The sequence below is a fragment of the Grammomys surdaster genome, unplaced genomic scaffold (genome assembly GCF_004785775.1).
Source record: "Grammomys surdaster isolate TR1022 unplaced genomic scaffold, NIH_TR_1.0 126163, whole genome shotgun sequence".
Classification (NCBI taxonomy): Eukaryota; Metazoa; Chordata; class Mammalia; order Rodentia; family Muridae; genus Grammomys; species Grammomys surdaster.
In genome coordinates this window covers 5,934,483-5,947,038 of record NW_021620970.1, presented here as the reverse complement: position 1 = coordinate 5,947,038, position 12,556 = coordinate 5,934,483, and positions in this window count along the sequence as shown.

Below are 12,556 nucleotides of genomic sequence, written 5' to 3'. Positions count from 1 at the left end.
TGAAAAGGCATTGTCAGCAGAAGGGCATGGGAGGGCTGGAGGTGAGGGTGAAAGTGATGTAAGTTTATTTCAATTAAAGGCATATTTTAAAATAAATCAAATAAAAAGAGAAGTTTTAATAAGAAATATACCTAAACACATTCCTCTTTGCAGATCGATGAACACGTTGTTTTGTGACTATATCCAGGTAAGGGTAGATAGGGTAATCTTCTTCTGGATGTTGTAAGTGTCTCTGAAGAAGTAGGCCATATACTTGGATTCACATACACACACACACATACACACACACACACACACACACATATATATATATACACACACACACACATACACACACAAACACATTGCAGATAGTTAAAGTATTCAGGTTTAAAAAGTCATGAGATATCTCACACATTTTCTCCCTCTTACATTTTAGAATGTGGAATCGTAGCTAGGACACATTATAAATGTTCATCTCTTCCATTTTATTCAGGTTCCTTGGTTTGACGTGCACTCTGTGTACACATATATATTAAATTGTACAAATTAGAATGTAGAACACATCCACAGCCCTGACTTCTTGTGCAGGAGCCATCTCCATGGCCTGCTGTCTGATTGTATTATGGTGACTTGCAGAAGGATGGGTCTGAGTTGCTTCCATGTACCTCCATGTCTTCCTTGCTCAATGGCACGCAAGCTTAGCTTGGGTTTAAGGCTTGGTCTCCCTATCCTGTAATTTGCAGTTCTACTTTGCCTTTGTGTTCTGTCAGTGATATTTGGTGGTATAATGGTATCTGTCCATAGCCTTGCAGTCTTCATTTGTGGTATTGCTTTCTTGGGATGGTTTCTTTGCTACTGTCTGCTGCTTGCCCCTGTCCTCCTAAGATACCCTAGTCATACCCTGCATGACTGCCTTCCTGTCTTTTCCTAAGCACTGCTTCTTTCTTTGGCCTGTAGTGGTGAGGGAGGCATGCCCTTCAGCAAGAGCTCTGAGAATATCAGAATAGGACTTTGGTGTGGTCATGTCCATCTAGGAGAGGAGATCCTGCCTCTCACCCTTTATCTCCATCCTGTCATAAGGATCACATTCTCCTCAGAGACCCTTGCCGGCCTGTGGATTAGGGCTGTGGGCGTATGACAAGACAGACACCTTGACGGATATCCCTAGTAGATATACCTCAGACCACACTGTCTGGTAGCTGGTGGGTGCAGCAACAGTACAGTAGTTAGCAAGGGGATCCTTTGTTTCTGGTGTGGTTTTGCAGCAGGGCAGATACTCAGAAGGTCTTCACTTACACTGAAGGTCTCCTGGTTCATAAGTGGCAAAGAAAGAATAGCAGGCAGAAGAAACTGCTGAAACATATTCTTGGTTTTTAATACCTTTAATCATACTTTTTCTGTGCTTTGTTTTGAGTAAGGGGCCCTGCAAATTCTGTGGCACTTTCCTTTAGGCCTGGTGTTGTCTTCAGCAATCATCCTCTGTACACAGTTCCCGCTTGTTTTCATTGCATCATCCTATATTTGCCTCAAATCTCAGTGATCTAATGAGAAGATACTCAGTGCGACTGTGTGGGGAATAGACCAGCACAAAACCCATAATGATATAAATATGTGGTGGAAAATTACAATAAAACCCTTGCATCTTCCACTTTAATTTTGCCTCAAGGAAATGGCAAAATGCCCAGCTGGCTATAGCCAGTTCCAAGTGCTCTGCCAAAACTACTAGCTGGTGAAAGATAGAGTTTGCTGGGCATCCCTATCTTGGTGTCTGACTGGAGGTTTGGGGATGGATATTTCAAAGCTAGAACAGGTGCCTGCCACCTGGAAACGTTTTCTTGAGTACCATGCTAATATCAACACAGTAAGACCTAGTGAGATGTATTCTGAATAACACTGAAAGTGCGAACCGTGCCTATATGGATCTGTTGAAATCCAACTATAAGTAGGCCTGAATTACTTTCCTTTGGAATTGAAAGAGATGATTTGTGTCTTGAAACAATGAATGGATTTTATAGAAAGGCATGTGCTGATGGAAAACATTCAGATAAAATTGAAACACTTGAAAATATACAACAAGTACAGGCTGAAGTCTTAGCATAATACACCTAGACTGCCTCACCCTGGACCCATACAGGTCTTTCTGCTGAGGGCATGGTGAAAAATAAACAGGTTTTATGGCCAAGTTTCAGTATTAGTGGTCAAAAATTGTCTCTCTGATTTGAAAGAAAGTATTTTCTTGTGGCTCTAGGAAATAGCCGGACACCTGAGCGTTGCTTGCCTTCTGAAGGCTGTACCTTGTCTCCAGCATGTTTCTCTCTTTTTCTGTCCCTTTTGCTGTCCCGTTTGCCTTGCGTACCTGCATCTAAGTTGCGCTGAGATCCCTGAAGTTCCCAAGATCAGGTTTTGTTTCAGTCCCATCCGAAGGATTTGAACAGCAGCTTCTCAGCACACATCTACGCAGGTCCCTTTGTGTATCCATGTGCCTGTCCTGCACATTCTCTGCAGGAAGAGTTAGCTGGCTGTCCTGTGGCACAGACTGCAGAGTTCAGCCTGTCCCCTCTCAGTGTGCTGCTTCCTCCTGCAGTGACCAGAGGGCAGGAGAGGAAAGCTGAAAATGGGATTAATGAGAATGTGTTTGCATCTTTAGTTTCCTATCCTAACCTCCTTCTCCCAAACCTATTGTTAGCTCCCCAAGCAAGGGCAAAATAAACTGATTTGATTGTCACTCCTGCTCCCTACTTACTTTGTAAAGTTGCTAATTAGAAGCAAAATGTCCAATCAATCCTGTAGGAAGAAGAAGGAGGCCCAGCAAGGGGCCCAGATAATCTGTAAACTGGGTGATTAATATGAGAATAATCATGATTCTGTTGTCCTTGAGAGTCTTTTTTTTTTTTTTTCAGGCAGATGTACTGTTTGTGTCCTCCCACAGTTGGTGAGATTTTTGACTGACTTTCCTTTCTTTGCTGGGTGTTTATTGAGCAGGCTGATTGGTTTTCTTTCCACATGGTCACAGGCCTGCGTAGGTGCTGTCACTGTACTTCTGCATCTATTATGTTTCCAAAAGTTCCTTCCATTTTCAAATTTTTCTGTTCTCTGGCTTGTCCCGCCTGATCTCTCCCTCGGCATTGCTTAGTCCCCTTCCCTGGCAGTTTGCAGGGCTTACATCACCTACTGGTGATTCACATTTCCTGTTAATATGCACAGTGCCCCTGTCTCAGAGTCAGCAGAGCCTTTGCTCTGAGGCAGACTGGCAGGGCAAGCCCTTGCTTCTTCAGTCACCAACTTAACAACCCTCTGACCTTCTGGGGGGGGGGGTTGGGGGGGGAAGGAAGAGGGGAGGGGGGCGGGCGCCCACTTAACCCCTTGGAGTCTGCTTTCCACATCCACAAAATGAGGATGATGGTAAAAAATCTTCTCTAACAAAGCTTCTTTTTGGGAGAAATTACTTACTCTGCATCATGAGTTTAGAACAGTGCTCCGTACATAGGAGCTGACAAATGGAAGCTATTCTTATTCCAAGCTTGGTTCAGTTACATTGCCACTTTACCGTTCTTCCTGGCAACACATCTGTTCATATTCCAGATGACAGCTAGGGTTTTTGGATATAGTTAGAAAACCCTACACTTTGAGGTCAAGTCTAATATTACTCTTTTCTCCTTTCTTAAGTCCTACTTTTGTAAACATCCCTCAGCCACTGTGTTTGTGTCTTTTTATTTCTGACTAATCAAGTGCAGTTAAACCTTGCTACCTCAGCTGTGGTCTGCTGACTGATGACAGACATCACCTAGGAGGTTGTGGAAATCCGGATCTAGGGCTACATCTCAAATCAACTGAGTAAGAGTCTTCATTTACATAAGATCTCCATGTGATTATGAAGTACAGGAAAGTCTGCAAAGGACCTTGGTTTTGCTCCAGTCTGTGTCTGCAGCAACATAGTGTAGTTTTGCCTGCGAAAAATGGGAAGGGCCAACCCGAATTCTGTTTCAAAACACACTGATATCGACTGTTTCTACAAGTGTAGCACTTTAAGCCCTATGAGATTTTCTGGAAAACTCATGTTGGCATTCTCCTGGGTATAATTGTTATCGATTAATGCCATGATTAAAAGTGCAACTCAGGTCTACTGGGAGGTTTAGCTCATTGAAAGTTAAAAAAAAAAAAAGAAAAAAGTCACCATCTCATTGATTGGAAGCCCTCAGTCTCTCATTCTTACCTTTTCAGAAAACACTTCAGATAAATAGCAATAATCTTAGCAGTGAGAGATTTGTCTCAAGGGATAATCTCTCCAACAATAAGTTGCATTGATTAAGTTCATTGCCTTTTAACTGTTCACTTTGTTGCTGTGGTAACTGTTTTAAACATCAGGATGCATTTTCTTAGTTGGGATTCTAAGTGAAGAAAGTAACACAAAGGCCCCTCAGGCTTCCTGTACTCCTGCAGCAGCCCTTGCTGAGAAGCTAGGCTGCTGTCCTTGTTTCATTACTATTGGTTTGCTGAAATAAGGCTCTAGAAAGGGAGCCATTGCACGTTTTCAGGGTAATAGCATACAGAAGAGCCAAGCTGCCTCTGTAATTTTTGGTGTCCACGTTGGATGAAAGGCACTAGGCCTATTAGTTGAAGAACTTTCTCTTTGACCTTTCCTAACATGTTTCTAGATTGTTCTCTTGCTTTTTTGCCATTTTTCTTGTTATTTATGAGTGGCTGGAACATTTTGAACCCCAAGGAGGCAGATGTTAAGAATTGATATTTAGAAACACAAATCATTAATATAGAGTGATGTGTGAAAGTTACAAAACAGCAGATCAGTAATTAAAACACAAAACACCTTTGTGTTCTTCGTGGCTAACCTCCAGCAAGTTTTTCAGGTACTTCTCTTTCAAGTTGCACTAGTTTCCTTTCTGTTGCTGTGATGAATACCTTGATGAGAAGCAACTTAGTGACAAGGGTTTATTTGGCTTTCAATTCCAAGTTAAAGCCCATCATTTTGAGGAAGTTGGAGCAGAAATTTGAGAAATTAGATCCATAGTAAAAAAGCAGATAAATAGATGAACAGAAACAGACTAGCTTGCTTGCTTCCTTGCTTTAGGCTAGCTTTCTTTTCTCTTACACTCTTCAGGACAAGACTCACTACCTAAGGAAATGGTGCCACCCACAACAGGCTGGGTCTTCCTACCTACATAAATTGTCAATCAAAGCAACTTATTTCAAACATACTCATAGGTCAACCTGATCCAGACAATTCTTCATTTAGAATATCTTCCCAAGTAGTTCCAGGTTTTGTCAGTTTCACAAATAAAATGAACCTGTATATAGGTCCCCCGCGATTGCCCTCTTTTCAAATGCCACGTTTACTTCTTCAGTGTTCAACATCAAACCGGCTGTTCCTCCTTAGGGTTTGGACTGCCTGTTTAGACAATTGCAGTAAGCTCTCCTGACCAGGTACTGCTTCAACTACCCATCTTAAGAAGTTATTTATGCCAATTCTGAGTCACATTTTTGGTTTTGCTGGATCAGAAATAAAACAAAGCGAAAACAGGAATAAGCTAATGGCTTCTCATTGCCAGCAAACTTCTAGTTTGGTCACTTAATATCCTTTAAAATTATTATGGTTAGCCTTTAGTATGTGGATTTGGTATGCCATGACATTGTAGTCTGTTTCTCTATCTGTGTGTTGGTTCCTAGTCTTTGTGCATTCACTTATGCCTTTCTCCACCTGGAAAGTTATGTCCATATTTCTGCCCATATCTTCATGCTCCATTGATTACCTAAAGCCTTTGAGCCCTTTCATCTTTCAACCCTCAAGTTTGACTCAAAGAGCAATGTTTTTCGGAGGGATATAAAAATATATGGTGTGGTTCCTGTAGCTGTAATTTCTAGTGCTCTGATTTTAAGCTTCAGAATTTTAGGAAAAAACGATTTCTATCCATTCTGAGTTATCATGAATCATAAAAATGGATGCAAGTTGGTAAGACTTAATGGGAAATAGTTCATGGATCAGAGTGGGTCCTGCAGAGTTCACAGTGATGCAGGCTAATCTTTCCTAGGGAATTGTCTCTACATAAGTAACAAGATACCTGCTGAGCATAGTCAGAAATCGGAGGATTTCTAATTGCCTCAGAATCGAAACATAAGGAACTGTATAGTCTTGAAAGATATGCTATCCGGGGTATTGGGAAACCTCTCTGTTTTATCAGTTCACCTGATAGGGATTTTTCCTTTGATGATGTGATATAATCACAGATGGATTCTTTGGATTCCAGCCTCCTACAGAGTTCCGACTGACTGAATTACAGCTTTCCTTTACATCATTTTCCATCCTAACAGTGCCATTCTAAAGGTGATGCTCTGTTACCTTGTTTACATGTAAATTTAACAGGGTCCTACCTTTGTTAATTTGTAAAAGCATTTATGCCAATGATTCAGCTCTGCCTCTTATGGCCCCAGACTTTAGATGGCTGATCTCAGGGTCATGTATCTGACTTTATTTGTGGCTTATGAATATTCCTTTTGCTGGAACCTATGTTTGTAAGTTTGTTTCATGCCTTAGAAGTGTTCATTTTGTATTCTTTTATTAATGTATCTGTTTTATGTTTACCACCAAAATCATTTTGTAATAAGAAGGATGAAGAGTTTAGAAACTTGAACTATTTTTTATTCTCGTTCTCCTGTTTTCTCAAGTAAAATGATTATTTTTTTAAATGAAAGTTAACCAACCTTCTTCTTCCATTCCCTTTCTCTCTCCTTTTCTCAGACATTTTTCCTTCCCTTTTCCCTCCCTTACTCTCTCCCCTCCCTCCTTCTTTCCCTTTACTTTCATTTTCTCCCTCCTTCCCTGCCTCCTTCCGTAGGCATTTATGAACAGCACCCAGTCTTCTAGGAGTATATAAAAAATATCCAAGAATATAGTTCTAAGACACATAGCCTCTAATAATATAGATACTGCCATTCAGTGATTGTCTGGTTATTCATATTGTTCCTTAAGTGCTCTAAAAGTTCAGCTTCAACTGAACTCCCCAACTCTTTTATTTCCAAGTGAGCATACTCTGAAGAAGATGCTACAAAGCAGGGAATTTACAGAACTGCCCTTAGGAGAACCAACTGTGAATTTCCAAAGGATTTGCCTGTGAATGACCCCTCAAGGAGAGTTGACAGCAGAAGGAAGGGAGCATCATTTATTTACATATCTCATCCTCTCTTCATCTACTTATATTAGCAAAAAGCTGTCCTTAAGAAGCTGGGTCTGACAGAGAGCTGGGACCATACACTGGCATCTAAATCACCCCCTCCCACACACACCCTCACTACACACATGCTTCCCATTTGTGGTTATTGAAAGCAACATTATTATTAAAGGTCTGGCATCTGCTGGTCAGTGTACTGAGAAGGGAGGCTTGTGTGCTCCTTTATTACAGGTTGTTTCAGGTTTTCTGTGGAAACACTGTGTAAGCAGATGAATATCTTTTGTAATGAAGCTTTGAGTAGACAAGAATGCACCAACTATCGACACACTGTGGAGTCAGGGGGCTGTGAGCGGGAGGGAGTGGGAAGGAGGGAGGGAGATTATTTTCCTTTTTATTTTTTTTACTAGTTATTTATGCTTACATCTCAATCGATCACACCTTCTTCTCCTTCCTCTTCTCTTTCAAGTCCCTCCCTCTTACTTCCTAATTATTTTCTTTTTTGACAAATTGACTACATTGCTTGATATATGTCCTGAAAAATATCAAAATATTACACAACATTGTTTTGGTATCGCAGATTGAAAAATTATGTGTTTTAAAGCTTTCTCTCTCTCTCTTTTTCCTTCCCTTTCTTCCTTCCTTCCTTCCTTCCTTCCTTCCTTCCTTCCTTCCTTCCTTCCTTCCCTCTATCCCTCCTTCCCTCCCTCACTCCTTTCCTCCTGCTATCTCTGTCTCTGGTATAGTATTTTTTTCTAAAAGAAGGTATGTTTTTCTGGAGCTTTATCATGTAGACATCAAGCATGGAGAGAAAGAAATGGATGAGGAACTTTGTTTTGATCTTTAGACTGACTGAAAGCCACAGAGGCACAACAACCTGGAGATCTGCTGAAATGTGCAGTCAGTCTCCAGGGCTGTTTTATGAAGTTACCACAGAGCAGTGACGTTGACACTTTGCTCCCAAGAGAAATACAAGGCTAGCTTCTATGAGGCTCTGCTTATATTCCTGTGACCTCATCAATATATAATCTTGTTTCTATTTAAAGGCAACTTCTTTACCATGCACACGGCCCACCACAGGATATGGTATGTGCAACCTCAGGCACACTGCATCTCCTCTTTTGCTGGGGTCAATGGGAAACTCTCTGGACTGTGTTTGTGGAAGCTTGCAAACAATTAACAACAAAGAAACTTCGTGCTGACAAGTGGAGTTTCAGTGAATCATGAAGAGTGCTTGCTGACAGCAGAGAAGAGAAATGCAGGGCAGAGGTTCCTGTGAATGGGATGCCACACATCTCCTTCTTGGCCACCATGTGAAAGTACCATTGACCCCAAAGCACTGCATATAGTTATTTGAGAATTATAGTACATTCTAGTGAGCAGCTGAGTTCAGAAATAAGGACTTGACAAATAGTTAGGATATGTTAAAATAATTTAGGTCTTTGTGGAAGATAAACATTTGTACTTCACTACCCAACGTCAGTCTCTAAGATTCTGAAGTGTTGCTAAAGAAAGACGTTTTGCTTGTCAACATCTCCTGTTCATTTGCAGGATGCCTTAATAAGCATGTAGTCATCCCCATCTTTGCGGCCGTTTTTACGAGACAAGGATATAAACAACAAAATTCCAGTTCAGGCAATATGTCTTCCTTGGGAATCCTGAGCATTTTCATGTGTCTCATTTAAACATATCTCTTAGATACATGGGATAAAATCTACCTTACTAACCCTGTAACTCACAGTCCATGAAGTCAGAAAGATTGGCATCTTTGGCTCATTGTTGGGTCACTTTTTGAAACCACTGACTCAGTCCACCGAGCTTCCCAACTTTTAATGATTTTTGTCTCATTGGCATTTGTCAAGGGATTCGCAAGTCTCCAAGCTCTTCTTGCAAACTATCGATACTTTTAGCATTACAGTAAACCTTGAAGTCGCTAAATTAGCAAGCCTGGGCTTTAAATTCCAGATCAATGAAGGATCCCCCACCATCACACACACACAGAGAAGGAAAAACCATTCTCTAACCACTGAGGCAAAATGAGAATTCAGAGGCCTAGGTGAGAGATTCTTACACAGCAAAGAAGTAGACTCAGTGATGGAACACATTGGTAATTAAAACAAAGGCTTGGTTACTTCTACATGTGAAAAGTCACTGCGATACGTTTTGTTCAGTCAGTTCATAAATTAGAATGGGAAAATACATTTATATTATGGCAAGTACAGTTTATTTAAGACGAGTAGAAGGGTACACTACCAAAGGACTTTGATATGAATATGTATGACCTGATATAGGCATAAGAAGCAAATTAGGGAATTAGCATGGGCAATAATCATGTTCACATAGTGATACTCTTGGAAGGAATTATATTAGGTAGTCAGGAGATTTATCCAATTGCTGTTTGAAATTAAGAATACTGAGATCCTTAATGCTGTGGGCTTGCATTTGAAAGACTCACTCATCAAGATCTTTAGACACATTATATTTGCTTTTGCAAATTAGAAGCTCTAACTGCAGATGCAAGTGTATATTGCCATGTGTGGAATTAATGCTTCAGACAGCTCATGAATATGCATGTGTATTTTGGTGGCGCTTCTGCCACAAGAGTCTGAAAAGCAGTGCGAAGTGGGTGGAACTGCGTGGAACTGCATATTGCTGTCAGAAAAAGTGCAGTTCTCAAAGGAATAAAGTATAGGGACAAATTTTCATTTCAGACATGGCTTGGAATACATAAAAATTTTGAAAAAATGGGGAAAAAATTTCCTGATATTTGTCCATTTTAATTGTTGAAAGCTCTGGTGACATTTTTACAACTTGTAAGTGTACTGAAGCCAAGCTTTTCTATTTAATTAAATGTTTGTACATCTTTGTAGTGGTTTCTAGAATATCTTGTTTTAGCACATGCGAGAGTTGTTTGTTTTTAGTGCTGTATTTAAAAATTGAATATCTATTGTTTGGGTTCAGCTTAGATTTTAGTGGGAGGTTTTAATGTCATCAGGATTTTGGTATTAATGAACAATTTCCTTAAAACCATCTGGGTTTGGCAAAGAGATGCAAAGGAGAGCTTAGAGCACTTGCTGTCTCACAGTGCTGTTGCCTTACTTCTGGGCTGTGGGACTCGGGCTAAATGAAGATTGCTATGGGGCATGACTGCTCCTCCAGTGGCTTGTGCTTCTCGAACAGTAGAGATACAAGATGCCTAATCCCCTGGAGGCTGCAGAGGAATGGTCTCCAATTAATTGTGGAGCCCATGGGTAGGTAGGTTGAGTCCTTTCTTATATAAAAGCTAGGATATTTGAAGAAATCTTGTTATGTATTGACAAGTTTGTTATCAGGGTCTAGCTCTGATAGGATAGCATATTTATGTTTCATATTCTTTAACAGTACCATTCTTATATTCCACACAGTCATGACAAACCATGTTAATAGCTTCCAGAAGCTATTAAACCTCAAGTTTAGATAATGGTGGATGATGATATCATTCCTGCATCTCTGCTTTATTAAATAATATCAATTATGTTTGGCTAGACATTTATCACAAAAGGAGTTTTAGCTCATGAGTTGTGTACATTTTTCTTTATAGTCAGAAACATAATGTCATCCTAAAATACTACCTGAACTTATATTAGTATAGGAATGTGGCAGGAATGAGTTCTCATTTAAGGTCTATGACCTTTTTAGCAATGGGCAATTGGCCGGGTTTACAGTATCTCCTATTGGTGGGCCTTAAATCCAATTAGACAGCAGTGGTTCTCTTCAAGATGGAAGTACAGCTATTAGACCATTGGAAGTATCTTTCCTGGGACCATCGTCAGGTTTCAACAGTAACCTTCTAGGTCCGTTGTTAAAGGTTTGGTTTTCATCTCGTTAGACTTTGCTTCAGTGCACTGAACACAGTGAAGCTTGCCAGCTGTCTGTACCCCACTTGCTCTTCTTTTTCCAGACTTATAACGTTGGAGGAATAAGGATTCAGTTCTTGTCTCTGCTTGTGTATCCTTGGGAATCTCATTCAGTTTTTTGACATTAAATATCATTTACAGGCTGATGGCTACTAAATTAATGTCATTAGCCCAGAACTAACTACAAAACATTCAATTTTCCTGTTTTGGAAGCTACAGGAATTTCTGCCTCCACATCCAAAGAATTTAATGAACAAGTTCATTTTTTATCAAAAGAAAAAAATACAAGCAGTCTTATGAAAAGACGAATAATTAAAGAATATATTTAAGAACTTCCATACTGTTGTAATTAGTCACTCACACTAATTTCCATATTTAGGAGTTGGGGAATTTAAGATAGACAAACTAGAATCACTCAATTCAGGAAAGCACACCATACACATTTAAATGATTTTTATGCATACTTGTTGATTGCTATTTCACATTTAAGGTTATTTACCTAACAAACTAATTCATGCCAACATAATATACCCTATAATCCTATTGGGAGATTCTATTTAGCCATAGAAATCATTTACTTGTTTAGGAGAGTGTTACAAATATGGATATCACCTTTACTTATGAATCAGTATATAAAGAAAAGTATAGAATTTGTAATTAGGGAGAAACCAAGTATACTAATGTAGCCACCTAACATGCGTGAAGTGACATGCCTCAGTTATGTTTGTTCCGTGTTTGGCTTTCTCTTTCACCTACCTACCAAGAAGGCAGCTAATGTTAGTCAGAAGTTAAGTTTGTAACTAAAATATGCACTGTACAAAATACTGATTTATTTTGATGTAATTGTTTTAATATCTGCAACTAGGGAAACTCCAAATCATTAATCATGATTTTGCACTTGGTAAATTCTGCTATAGCTTCAAATTAGAACATATTTTCTATTTGAAAGCAATCTCAGGCTGATTCATTTGACCATTAAGTCACCAAAATGTTTCATTTTTCAGTAAGCACTACAAATGCTGAACATGCTAAAGAGAGGAAAGTGTTGAATTCGAGTCTTCAGACATGCTTGTCAATAAATGAATATTAGGTGAGAATGAAGTAGGGATGTGAATCAATACACGTTGTTGTACAAATGAGGCAAGTACAGAAAATAGACTGGAGAATTAAGTGTATGTATGTATGTATGTACATATACATACACACACATGCACACACACACACACTATATATATATATATATATATATATATATATATATATATATATATAACAAAAATACATAAGTGACATTAAATGGACAGATGGTCATAAATATTAAGAAAATTAAAGTAATTTTAAATATATCTCTAAGTTGAAGGAAAGTATCCATCTTAATGATACCACTAAATAAATAAAGGCAATGTGTGGAATTAAATATCACATACACACACACACACATCTATTATCTATCTATCTATCTATCTATCTATCTATCTATCTATCTATCTATCTATCTAT